General features: G+C 42.5%; 1 protein-coding gene and 1 long non-coding RNA gene across 18 annotated transcripts in view; one reads left to right on the top strand and one right to left on the bottom strand.

The window, feature by feature from the left end:
* Positions 1–13748, top strand: part of TNIK (TRAF2 and NCK interacting kinase) — a 458011-nt gene that overhangs the window by 299509 nt on the left and 144754 nt on the right. The gene's annotated exons all lie outside the window — the stretch shown is intronic.
* The window catches only part of LOC137571620 (uncharacterized), a 33396-nt gene continuing 25990 nt past the window's right edge, over positions 6343–13748 (bottom strand). The window contains exon 3 of the long non-coding RNA XR_011031384.1: positions 6343–6684. This is a non-coding gene — a long non-coding RNA (uncharacterized lncRNA). The remainder of the gene's footprint in view (positions 6685–13748) is intronic.

The raw sequence follows: 13748 nt of genomic DNA, 5'->3' as shown, positions 1-13748 counted from the left end.
CTGGTACCAATATAATTTACTTATATTAAATTAGTTGAAAAAAAAAACGAATAAATACAGTAGTATGGCTGCCTCTATTCTTGGCAAATGACATTTTGGTAGTATGATACAAGTTCTGTTGGCTTTCCTGTTTCCTCAATAAGGTTCTTTTCAGAGTGTTATAGTAACACTTTTTGCAGTATTTCTATATGTGTACATTTCAAGACCAAAGCAATTTTCACTGCCCATTCACTTCTCATTGACTTGCATAGATGAATATATATACCCCTGGAGCAATAAGTGGTTGGCTAACACCTTGCTTCATATTCTGATAACGCTCATTAATCAGTAATTGTGGAATGTGGATAGAAATGGCATAAACACATCTGAGGTATAAAACAACATAAAGTTCTTTTGGCATGACTGCTGCATGCTTGGAAATGGTTATATTCCTGAGGCATCACCCATGGATAACAGCCACAGTCTACTGAGCTTGCAATAACCACTGTTGCTCAGATATTGTCAGGGGAATAAGCCTACTCCAGGCAAACTTCTTATTGAATGTGGAAGGATTACAGCCATTGTTAGATTTCTTTTGAGAAATTGCTTATGACTTAGCCCAGTGAAACAAACTGTAATGTTTTCCAACTCAATACAAAGGAAAAATGAGTTTGCCTTGAGCTGGACTTTTATTGTACATTGCCTATTATGTCCCATGTAAGTGACACAGTAACACTTTGCATGTGCAGTTTGGAATGCAATTTTTTAAATTGCTTTCTAAATAGCTTGAACAGAAAACAAGGGATGCAGGACATGTAAATATTAAATTAGGGCAAATGTTTTAACGGTTCCTCAGGGTATGAGAAAAGCAAGTGATTCTGCAAACCTGGCCAAAAATGATTAAACATTGTTTCCTACTTGAGTACCTGGTAAAAGATTGCAACCTTCCTTGCAGCTACACAACTCCTTGTCCACCGTTCAGCAACATTCACTTATAGTCTGACATGAGTCTGCTAAGGGCTATAATCCCACGCCTCCTTAAAGGTAAACAATTTGTAGTAAATCCAGGCCAGGTTTGCACGATCACCCATGTACTCCTAATGGGTTTGGAGAACCTTGGCAAATTTGGCCTGTTGGAGCTGGGACTTGAATGATGCATCCAAATCGACAGTGGAGTTGGTGTATATATTATCCTTGTTGCAGCCCTCCCACTGCCATATTGGGGTTGCACAGTTCTGTTTACACTTTTTCTATGCTAATAACGTTTTGCTGGTATCAGAATAACTTAAGTGCGTTCACCCCCTCCATCCAGAATTTAAGTTATGTACTCTGTTAACTAATACAATTTTCATCACAATGATTTGATGAGGGCTCAGTAACATTTTAGTGGTGCCTCAAGACCTCATCTGCAACCATCACAAGTGGCATTTACTAGCTTTGGTTTGCTGTTGAGTTGAGGTTTGATGTTCTTATACTTCTGTTTTATGGGTGATGCTCAAGATATTTAAACTCTCATATGCTTCTCTGCCTGTGGCAACACAATTTTATGAGCTGTCCACAGTGGCTATACTAACCACACCTAAAGATTACTTGTAGGGTTCACCAAATCTGGTCACGGTAAAACGTTTATAGTAATAATATGGGTAATAAGGTGTAAACCTTTAGACAAAAAGGTAGGGGAAAGAACAAAAAGACCATTTATAAAACTGTAATCCAAAAAATATATCGGAAAAATGCCACAGTAGACAGAGTTTGAAGCACCCTTAACAGATTAAGATATCAAAAATCAATTAAAATAACGTTACAAGGCTTTCAATGTGCAAAACCATAAAAGTTTACTAAGCACTTAGGCCCAGTTCACATTACAAACGCGGACGGCTATGCATGCGGAACGCAACGCATGCGAACGCATGCCATTCGCGTTTGTATGCGTTGCGTGGCTTATCCGATCACTGAAAAGTGAATGGGACAGCCTCGCGTTTTTGCAAAAAATGCGTGCAGCATGCGTTCCCGAACCGCATGCAGTGTAAGCATCAGACAGGGCACTCTATGCACTGTCTGTCGTGCGTGTCGGCCTCCTGCACGCGTTTCCAAAATGCGGGTGGAAACGCGTGCAGTATGAATGGGGCCTTACAGTAGATGACTAGTTGTGTGGGCTACTCCTTGCTTCATCAGGTAATCTGTGTCTGTAATTAGTAAACGCACTCATAATAATATACATTTCTGTGCAAAAATGCTGCAGTATGTATGTAAAATTATATCACAAATGGAATTAGAAGATTGAGCTACAAAGCCTGTGTATATATATATATATATATATATATATATATATATATATATATATATATATATATATATATATATATATATATATATATATATATATATATATATATATATATATATTATATACATGCACATGCACATAGATAGATGGATTAATTTAAATAAGTTGGCCTGGAGCACTTGCAAGCCTCTAAATAAATTTGCTGCTAAAGGGTTACAAGGGAATAGCCAAACATCTGTACCTACTAGTGTTGTCCGGATCATGAACGATTCGGATCTTTGATGAATAATCATGAATAATCAGGTGTCCCATTCCTTTGTGAAGGCAGTCAATAGTTTGCTCGCAGTATGCTACAATGAACTAGGCACAATGGCTCTACATTTGCTTTTATTACATTTCTGGGGTCTCTTGAGATGTTTATCCCCACTTGAGCAGATGAGAATAAGACATAGGTTTGTAGCCCAGAGGGTCTAGGGTCTAAAGCTGAGTAAACACGTCCGATAAAGATCGTTCAAAAACGAACGATAACGACAATCGGACCGATAATCGTACGTTCCAAATTTTCCGAAGATCGTTTTTTTTGGACGATAACGACGGTTATCGTTTAATCCGACCGATCCAACCCGGCGGATTTTTTTGAAAGATAATCGTTCAATCGTTGCAGTGTGTACAAAGATCGTCCGATAATGATTATCTGTGGAGTACTACGCATGTTCTTATTGCCTGTCATAACGTCACTTCCGTTTGCGCACGCATTTTTTTATCGTTCGTCGTTCAGTACTTTATACTTATATCGTTCACGTGTGTACACAATCGTTCATTACGAACGGTCTTTTCGGTCTAATTTGAATATCGTGTAAACGTCACGAATCGTTCGTAACGAACGATCTTTATCGGACGTGTATACGAACCTTTAGACTAATAACTGTGTAGACATTGCAGCTTTGTCATTGCATTTCATTTGTAATACAGCTCTTGGCAAATACTACAAAATGCAATGTTTGTAGAGTGTACGGTATGTGTTCTTATCATGACTTTTAAGAATCGCAGGCACTAATTATCTGGTGAAAAGCCAAGTGACCCAGGAAATGTTTTCTTAGCGGCCTATTTTAGAGATGTCATCATCTTAAAACAGATCACCTCTTTACTTTGTTTTCCAGTTTTTAAAGCCAGATCTATACTTGTTTATACCACACTTAGAAAAGGGTAAAAAATGAATCGGGTCCATGAACGGGGTACAATAAAATGGTCATCAGAATCCTCATTCAATTGAATGGAGTAACTAACCACTACACAGGACTGTTCTCCCCTTTCTGCAACTTTGTGAGTGCCACTTTATAAATATGGCAAATGTCTCTGTAGTGCCAGTAAATAACAGTATGGAGGCGATCGCAGAAAAGTGGCAGCTAAACTGATTGCCGTTTTGTTAAATCTGTGGATCTAAAGGTCCCATTTATTTGGAAAAATGAAAATGACAACTGTTTTTGTGCTGAACAGGCAATTTTAAATAAGCATGTTTTTTTTTTCCCTCTATTGCTTTGGCAATACTCAGGCGCGTCGCTAGGGGCAGAGATCCTGGGCAAATGCCCTGAACCCCTAGCACTGTTCCCTGAATTTCATGGCTCCATGTGTCCAGGCATACTTTCGCCTATGTACAATGTTTTTTTTTTTTTAATTTTAAGCATTTTAATCTATTACTTTTAGCCATAGAACCCTGAGCAAGTATGCAGCAGATCAGGCCTTTCTTCGGATCTGACAAGAGTAGCTTCATGCTTGTTTCTGGTTTTATTTAGACACTATTCAGACACTACTGCAGCCAAATAGATCAGCAGGGCTGCCAGGCAACTGTTATTGTCTAAAAGGAAATAAATATGGCAGCTTCCATATTCTTCTCACTACAGTTGTGCTTTAAATAAATTCTGTAATGAAAAAAAGTTCCCCTGGGGGTACTCTCCTTGGGTGGGGGAAGCCTCCGGATCCTATTGAGGCTTCCCCTGTCCTCCTCGGTCCCACGGCGGCAGCGAAAATCCTCCCGGAGCGGCGGCGATGTAAATATTTACCTCCCTGGCTCCAGTGCAGGCACAGTATTCGCTCTCTGCACGGAGATGGGCGAAAATAGCCGATCTCCGTCAGGCCGCTCTACTGCGCAAGCACAAGTCGCCTGCGCAGTAGAGCGAACCCGACGAGATCGGCTACTTTCGCCTATCTCAGTCAGAAGAGCCGCAACCGCGCCCCTGCTGGAGCCAGAAAAGGTAAATATTGCACAGCCCAACAATTGTCGCCTGTGCGCTCCGTGGGCTGCAGCGAGACCACTGTGGGACACCGGAGGACAGGGGAAGCCTCAATAGGGTCCAGAGGCTTCCCCCTACTTTTTTTTCAGTACAGGTTTTCTTTAAAGAGGAACTGTAACCAAGGAATAAACGTCGTCCCAATCAGTAGTTGATACCCCTCTTTCCCATGAGAAATCTTTACCTTTTCTCAAACAGATCAGGGGGGTCTGTATCGCTGATATTATGGTGAAACCCCTCCCACAGTGTGATGTCAGGACCTAGGTCCTGACAGTTTCTCGTCTGTAAAACTTGTTGCATTGTGGAAAATAACAGCTGTTTCCAGCAGCCAAGCAACCACTATCTCCCTCTGTGCATATGTATATCAATTACAAAAAAAAACAAACATTTTAGCCTATCGCATTATTGTGGTTACAGTATAAATAGTGGCAGTTGGTGCTGTCTGTTTTTTTTTTTTTTTTCATGTCTGCCAGTAGTAAAGATGATTATGTGCAGGCTCGTTGTGTATCAAACAACATGAACAAATAACATGGCGAATGTCAATAATTTCTTTATCTCTCTTCTACTCCTTAACCTGTTGCCGCCCGCGTCACGCCAATGGGCGTTGCTGCGGCGGCAGCCCCAGGACCGCCTAACGCCAATTGGCGTAAAGTCCTGGGTCTGTGTTTTGCAGGAGATTGTGCACAGGATGCGCACGCATCTCCTGCTTGGTGAGTCTCCGAGCGGCGGTTGCTGCTCGGGAGACTGATAGACGGCGTAATCGCCGTCTATTTACAAGTACAGCGCTGCGATCAGCAGCATCGCTGTACTGGGGACTAGGGATGGTCGGAAATGCAAATTTCCGATTCCGCGGTAATTCCGCATTCCGCCATTGCCAAATACCGATTCCGCTTTCCGCTTCCAATTTCCGCATTCCAATGCGGAATTTCCGCCGGAAATCGCGGAAATTCCACCCGACTTTAACATCGATTTTCTCAAAAACTATAAGGTCTTTTTGAAAACTTTTTTTTGCATCTTGTTTAGAAGATTCTGTTTAATAAACCCTGAAAATTTGGTGTTTCTAGGATTTACGGGGGCTTTGCTATTAACCACTAAAGTCGGCGGATTTTTACTTTAATATAAATGCAGAAAATAGGCAGATGCAGATTTTCTGCATTTTATATTACAGTAAAAATCTGCCGACTTTAGTGGTTAATAGCAAAGTCCCAGTAAGTCCTAGAAACACCACATTTTCAGGGGGTATTAAACTGAATCTTGTGAACAAGATACAAAAAAAGTTTTCAAAAAGACCTTATAGTTTTTGAGAAAATCAATGTAAAAGTCGGGCGGAATATCCGCGATTTCCGGTGGAAATTTCCGCAATTTCCAGCGGAAATCCACCTAACGCACTTCCGCGGAATCCGAATGAGCATCCCTACTGGGGACAGCCCTGTGACACGGCTGTCCCCTCCTGAGCAACAGAGGTGATCAGCTGTCATAGGCTGAAGCCTATGACAGCTGATCACGGGGATTGGCTAGCGGGAGGAGGGAGGGGGGTTTACAATTGATAAAAAGAAAAACACAACATTTTTGAAAAAAACAAATAAACAATGAAACAAACAAACATTGGGGGGCGATCAGACCCCACCAACAGAGAGCTCAGTTGGTGGGGAGAAAAGGGGGGAAGAATCACTTGTGTGCTGTGTTGTGCCGCCCTGCAGCTTGGCCTTAAAGCTGCAGTGGCCAATTTACTCAAAAATTGCCTGGTCTTTAGGGGGGTTTAACACTGCAGTCCTCAAGAGGTTAACTTCTCACTTTGCAATGTATTGATTTATTTTTTTCCCCTTTTCTCTAAAATTCCGCTTTAATTCTTACATAACTAGTGGAAAGCAAGCAGGAATGAATGATGATTTTTAAGTGTATGTCTATGGAATGAATGCTGTACAGTGGTGATTTATGCCATCCTTATCTGTGTGTGACCCCTCTCAGATGTCATTTTTCATCAACATGAAGACGTAGGGCAGCAAGAAATAGAATATGATGTCATTCACCAACTGGAAACACCACAGAACGAAATGACTTTCAATCCGTATTCTTCTTCTTGTAATATGTGCTTGTTGTTTCTTTGCTTATTGTCTGTCCTACTTCTTCCTGCCATAAAAAAACATAGATCATGAATAGGCTGTGGATCTGTGACATTTATTTTATAGCTTGCAGCAGGAGCCTCTGCTAATATTTTTTCACCTGAGTTGTGAGGTAATTTTCTGGTGTCTTGTCACTAACACTTCCTGTAAGAAGACATGATCCGCACCAAGCATTCCATTAACAGCTAACTACTGTTCACCCAGCACACCGCAGAGCAGCACAACACAATTTATAACTCCCTTCCCAAGTGGATAGGACAGAAATTATTCATGATTAACTTAAGGCCTCTGTCTAGAAGCATTCTAGCCTGCTGAGTCTGGATTGAATTGGCGTTAGGGGTTTGACATCTCTGCATCTCTGTTCTTATGTTGTGGATATGGTTAGAAATGCAGAGTTTAGTGTTTATTCCTATTGATTTGTGCTATTATGTGAGCAGATAACCAGAAGGTTTTAAAAGTACCAATTTTTTCCTGCTATTTGGATATGTGCATCATTACTATAGGTAGAAAAAAAAAACCGTAACGCGTACCTGAAGTGAAATTCGTTAACAAAATATGCTCTGGAGAGCTTATATAAGTCTCTCCTAAATCATCTTGCTTTCATCCAAGAATGCTGCCCACCATGACAATGAGCATCCGACCCGACTGCAGGGAGGAAGCTTTGTGGGTGCCTCGGGTCAAATGCTCATTGTCACAGTAGGCTTGAGGCAAAATGGGGCAGCGTTTCTGAATAAAATAAGATATGTCCTGTTGAGTTTATCTAAAGCTCTTCTAAATCATTAAAGAGAATCTGTAATGTGAAAAACATCCCTCTGGGGGATACTTACCTCAGGAGAGGGAAGCTTCTGGCGCTACTGCGCCTGCCCTGGATCCCAGAGAGGTAAATAAATCAAGCTTTGTCAAGCTTGTCGGGGGAGGATTTGGGGGGACCAGCGCTGGATTGCCTGCAGCTACAGGGGAGGGGGAAGCCTCATTGGGACCCTGAGGCTTCCCCCTCCCGAGGTAAGTATCCCCAGAGGTTTTTTTTGTAAGTATAGAGTTTCTTTAAGGTAATTTACAAGTTACAATTTTACTTTAGAGGAACTTTAACCAAGGATTGAACTTTATTCCAATCAGTAGCTGATACCCCCTTTCCCATGAGAAATCTTTTTTACCTTTTCTCTAATAGATCATCAGGAGGCTCTGTATGGCTGATATTGTGGTGAAACCCCTCCCTCAGTGTGATGTCATCATCATGGTCCTGACAATTTGCTGTCTGTGAGCCTTATTGCATTGTGGGAAATGACAGCTTTTTCCAACTGCCAAGCAAACAATATACCCCTCCCACAGTGTGGGAGGGGTTTCACCACAATGTCAGCCATACAGACTCCCCTTATTTGTTGTGTGTATACTTCATCCTGCTAACAATTACTGAATCTGAGAGAACCTAAGCGCTTTGAGTCCTATGGGAGAAAAGCGCTATAGAAATATTGTTGTTGCTGTTATCTCCCTCTGTGCATAGAACTCTCAGTAACAAATATTCTGTACAGATCACCTGGCAGAGCTAAAGATGTCACCGCCAGTAATACATTTCAGAATGTAAATCAGGGAGAGGAAAGATTTTGCAGTGGACAGTTACAAGTGTATATTGTAAAAAATAAGCAATATATTCATTGTTATTTTCACTTCACTTCTTCTTTAGGTTTACTTTAAAGAAGTCCTCTAGTCACATCATGCATTGAATAATTACGACATACTAGCTGCTCTACTTTTTCTGCATTATCATGGAAGTGGGTGTGGATATAGTATAGTGAACATATAAAAACACTTCTGGTACAGCCATGATTTACATTTGCTCTAATTTGTTCACTTTACATGCCAAGCTTTGTTGCAGATATGCTTGATTGACAGATTTTGTATTGTTGGGATGGCGCTGTTCCTTTGCTGCTTTTTTTTTTACCCATATTAAAAAAAGACAATTGCAAATCAATATTAACACTTGCACTCAAATCTTAAACTTGCAGCAACACAACACACATCAATAAAAACTGCCAAACAAGATGGAGGATTTAGTTCTCTAAAAATGCTGCAGTATTCTTGAATTAAGCCAAACCATTAGAATAGTCAAGAATACCTTCCTTAGGATTGTTCCACTCATACCAGTCAGCATGTAAGCAAGGCAGTTCATGCATACAACATGAAATTACGACTGTCAGCAGCTGGGTTATCCAAGGCAAGGTCTATCCAGGCGGCAATCAAACAAGGTAGTTATCCAGGCAAGGGTCGGTCCAGGCAGAAAACAAGAAAGGTTAAGATACGAGCAAGGGTCAAATTCCAGAGGTTCCAACAGATAAGCAATGTAACAGCACCCAGCGAGAAGCCAAAGCTAATGCTATGATTGGCAATGTGTGACTGACATGAAGGGAACCTCTCACATTGTGTACCTAAATACAGGTACACAACCAATCAGTGGCCGGCCACTCACACAGCAACCAATCATGCATCAGTATCCCTGCCTGTGAATCCGCTGATAGAAGTTCAGCTGACCATATACACAGCCCTGCCTAAGTGTCAGCTGACTAACATGTCAGCTGACATGAAGTCCTGCGTCTCCTAGCAACATAGGAGACGCATCTAATCGGGTATCGTCGTGTGCGCGAGAGAGCTGCGCCAACCCAGAAGTGCCAGGACGTGGCTGACTCTCTGCGGAGATGGACGCATCACTGAATCCCAGAGGTAAGTCCCTAACAATCCCTACTACAATGTATGGTGACAATATTTTATTTGGAAATAAAGTTTGTTTTACATCATTCACTAATCACATGCCTATAATTAAATAATAATATACTCTCTTGACATACATATTAAAACATTTTTAGTACTTAATGTATGTAGGTGTAATTTTACTATTTGACCACAAGATTCCCCTTACGCATTACTTCTTATAACCGTAGAATAAGTACGCTTAATAGGAAGTAATGCGTTAGTGTTACTTCGGAAGTGACACAGGCAACTAATTGATGCCCCCGATCACGGTGGCCTAGAAGGGAGATGAATGAATGAGAACAAAGTTCCCATTCATTAATCTAACAATTGGCGGCAGGAGTGGTGGAAACAAGCGAGCAGGAGGCAGCGTGGCGGCACCAATTGAGAATGATCACTGTTTTTGAATAAAATCGGTGATCATTCTCGGCAGACATGCACGGATTGGTTTAGGGGACTTTTGTACCCTGCCACCAATCCCCCCCCCCCCCTGTAGCCGGCACCATCGCATTATTGCGCACTCAGCCCCTCAGACTGCACAGGTGTGAGCCTCAAATCCCTGCTGCCGCAGCAGTGAGGCTCACATCTGGGTGGCAGTAATGGTTAACGAATTACAGCTGATCAGGTAAGTAATTTGAAGCCTCCGCACCCGCCCAGCATCATTAAAGCAAACCTGAACTGAGAATTAAAAGTCAAAATAAACATACACCTGTCATACTTACCTCCCATGTAGTCTGCTCATCAATCTTTCTCCCTCTCCTGCATCCTGTTTGTCCACTGTGATCAATGGAATTCTCCATCCTCCATTTTGAAAATGGCCAGTACCCCATAACAGCTTCTTGGTCAACACACTGTTAAACTGTAATATCACCCACTTGAGCCATATGCACATCAGTTGTCCTTTCAGTTATAACTGACAGCAACTGATATATAACTGACAGCATCTGATGTATTTCAGTTCTGACAAAATCTTGTCAGAACTGGAAGGAATCGTAAGAAAAAAATGGTTAGCTTCTGAGAGTAACTAATGGCGATGTAAGTATGTAATATTCATTTGCAGGTACATCATGTGTTTTAAATAATTTTACTCTGTTCTGGTTAACTTTAGGAGCCTGATATGACAGGATTTGCTTTTTTATACTGGAGGTACTCTAGTTTCGAGGAGGAATACAGCTACCTTGTTAGTTTTGAAACCCACATTAAAACACACACAGCATTTTGTAAAATGCATGTGGGTATTTTGCAGCAGACATGGCTGAATGGTCTCTAAATGAGATGACCACACTTTAGCATTTGGTAGTGTTGTGCTTCAAATTTGATAAAAAGCAAAGGAATGCGTTGGCACCTGAGAAGATATGAATGTTGCGGTCACAGGAAATTGTGTGAGCCCTTGGTTCACTCCACGTTTATTGCCAGCTTCTGAACTCTGCAGGGTATGCTCAGCAATGAATTTAGAGAAATCGGCAAGTTCGGCAAGTTTTGTAGAAAGTAGTAATAGAGGCCAGAACCAACCAATGTTGCAGCTCTTTGTTGTAGTTACTGATGAACGACATTGGGTCCCAGGCAGGTAAATGGCGGGGGGAGACAGTGACGAAGAGCTGACAGCTGTTTCGCGTCCAAAAAATGCTTGTTGACAGCCAGTAATCAGTCAAAGGTGGCCACACACCATACAATTTTTTTAAAAACCTGTTCAATTCAAGAATAGCAATCAATTTTTCTGACTGTAACAATTAAAAAATCTGACTAATATACCACACACCTATGTTCATTTTTTTCCCCAAGCCTGAATAAAATAATTGAAAGCTCAGAAAAAATTATATTGGAACTGTACATCAAGTAATTGACAATCCATCACACACCATACAATTCTTGATAAAGTTGGTCTGAAATTTCCAACATGTCCAATCTCCAAAAATAAAAAAAAAACTGTAAATTCGTTCGGATTTATCGAAAACAAAGAAACGCTCTTGATTTTTCGGGACAACCGATTGAAGTTTTTGAACTGGTGAAAAATTGGATATTTTAATTGTATGGTACTTGGCCACCTTAACACCTATGTTAACTGGCTGTGAACAAATTTTTTTAATTTTTTTTTGTAAGCGAAACAGCCATTCAGTAGTGTCTCCCACCTCCACCCACCAGTCTGGGCACCCTAAGCTTGTGACATACCCAACATTTTTCATCTGCACCTACTAAAAAAGGGCCGCAGCACAGGTTGGTGCTAGTCTCCATTACTTTCTACAGTGTTTAGATTCAACGGCAAATACATTCAGAGGCGGGACAAGGTCCTCCAGCACCCAAGGCTGAGACACCAAAGTGCGCCCCTCTATCCCTGCCACCCCAGCCGTCACACACTGATTGCTATTAGACTAAAAGGTGCCCCAGGGCCCCCACCCCCAACACCTTAATATCTAGTTATCTGGCTTGCAGTCACTGCTCTGTATCCCCTTTTCTTATTTCTTTCTGCTTCAAACACAATTATAAATGACAGCTGAATGAATTGTGCACCCCCTCCTACACTGCGCCCTGAGGCTGGAGCCTCTCCAGCCTATGCCTCGGCCCGGCCCTGAATACATTTTTAATTTTGTGTATTGACTGAAAAGTTTCCGTTTTTTGACGACTCATAAGGCTTACTTCTGGTCACAAATTCAAGTATTTTATAATTAACATGTATTATTAAAGTTAAAATCCACCTTCATTTCACTAGATGTGTAATTGAATGTTATTAAACATTTACTTTCTATATTAAATTTGCAGCAAGCTATGAATTTTCAAAACTGACTGAAGCTAAGATATGCACTTTTCGGCAAACTTGGAATTTATTCCGCATGTAGAATACAGACTGCCTAGAAACTTCCTATCTTGCTGCAGGAGTCCTGACCTACGCAGAGCAAGAGCTTGCCACTCATTTTCCACACCTCAACTAATCCACTGACTGGCAGCAAACCCTCCATAGTCCCGCAGCCTGTTGGCAACCCTGTGTAATAACCATTTTAGATGCTTACACGTAAGCACAATGAAATAATTTCTTTTAACAAATAGGGCTAGCATAAATGCAGTTTCCCTTTAAAGTGGACCTGATCTCTTGCACAGGACAGAAGGAAAACCGAGAGAAATGCACCCTGTATGTATTTAGAGAGTTTATCCTGTCTAATTCCCCCTCATCTGTGCCTAATCACAAGTTGTAATTTGATCTCTCAGCTGTTAGCTGGCTGCCTCAGCAGAGCAACTAATTTGTAATCAGAATCACAATCAGAATCAATTTTATTTCGCCAAGTAAGTTTGCACCTACAAGGAATTTGTCTTGGCAGTTGCTTAACCACTTCCCAACCGCCGTATATACAATTGGCGGCCGGGAAGTGGACCCCGCAAGGACCTCCGTATTGACAAATGGCGGCGGTCCTTGTAGGGGCATGGGCGGAGCGATCGCGTCATCCGTGACGCGATCCTTCACCGGGGATCGATAGCCGGCAGTTTAGTCTCCGCTCGCCGGCCACTTAGCAGCGCCGGCGAGCGGAGGAATCCAGAAATCTGGCCAATCAAAGCATATAAGGCACTTTGTTAGGTAAACAAAGTGCCTTATACGTGCTTCCTCCTCGCCTCGTGGTCTCATTGTTCCAGAGACCACCAGCGAGGAGGAAGCATTTTGTAAGCGACACTGCACCTTGCTTTTTTTTCCCACAGCCCCCCTGATCTCCCACCCCAGCCTTCAGCCCCCCCCCCCCCCGATCACCCCAGCAGACCCCTGCCAGCACCCTTGCACCCCTATAAACCCCCCCCCCCCCCCCACCACCTGCCACTAACTATTGACGCTATCCCTTAGTGTAGGTCCCTAACTGCCTCCTAGTCACCCCTGATCCCCCCCCCACCTTTAGATCACCCCCAGACCCCATCCCAGACTACCCCCCTGTATAATGTATACATCTGTATACAGCTACCTTACCCTCTGATCCCCCTCTGATCCCCCTCTGATCACCTGTCTATCACCTGTCCATCACCCCTCAGCACCCCCACCCATCAGAGCAGACCCTAACTGCCCCGCGGGGGCAACCGATCACCTGCCCAGACCCTCGATTGCCCTCATACCCCCCTCCTGATTACATCCCCTGCACATTGTTTACATCTGTCCTCCCCAGCAATCACTAACTGATCTGCGATCAGTAACCCCCTGGGTCTGCCTCTCATCAGATCAGGACTCCGTCTGCCCCGTGCGGGCTCCTGATCAACCCCCCACCCCCTCAAATCGCCCTCAGACCCCCCCCCCCCCCCTAATCACAGTCCGAGTGCATTGTATTTGACTGTGCTGCGATTGTATTCGATTGTGTTGCG

Source organism: Hyperolius riggenbachi, chromosome 4, assembly GCF_040937935.1.
Source record: "Hyperolius riggenbachi isolate aHypRig1 chromosome 4, aHypRig1.pri, whole genome shotgun sequence".
In the NCBI taxonomy this organism is placed as follows: domain Eukaryota; kingdom Metazoa; phylum Chordata; class Amphibia; order Anura; family Hyperoliidae; genus Hyperolius; species Hyperolius riggenbachi.
This window is presented reverse-complemented; position numbering and strand designations above follow the sequence as displayed.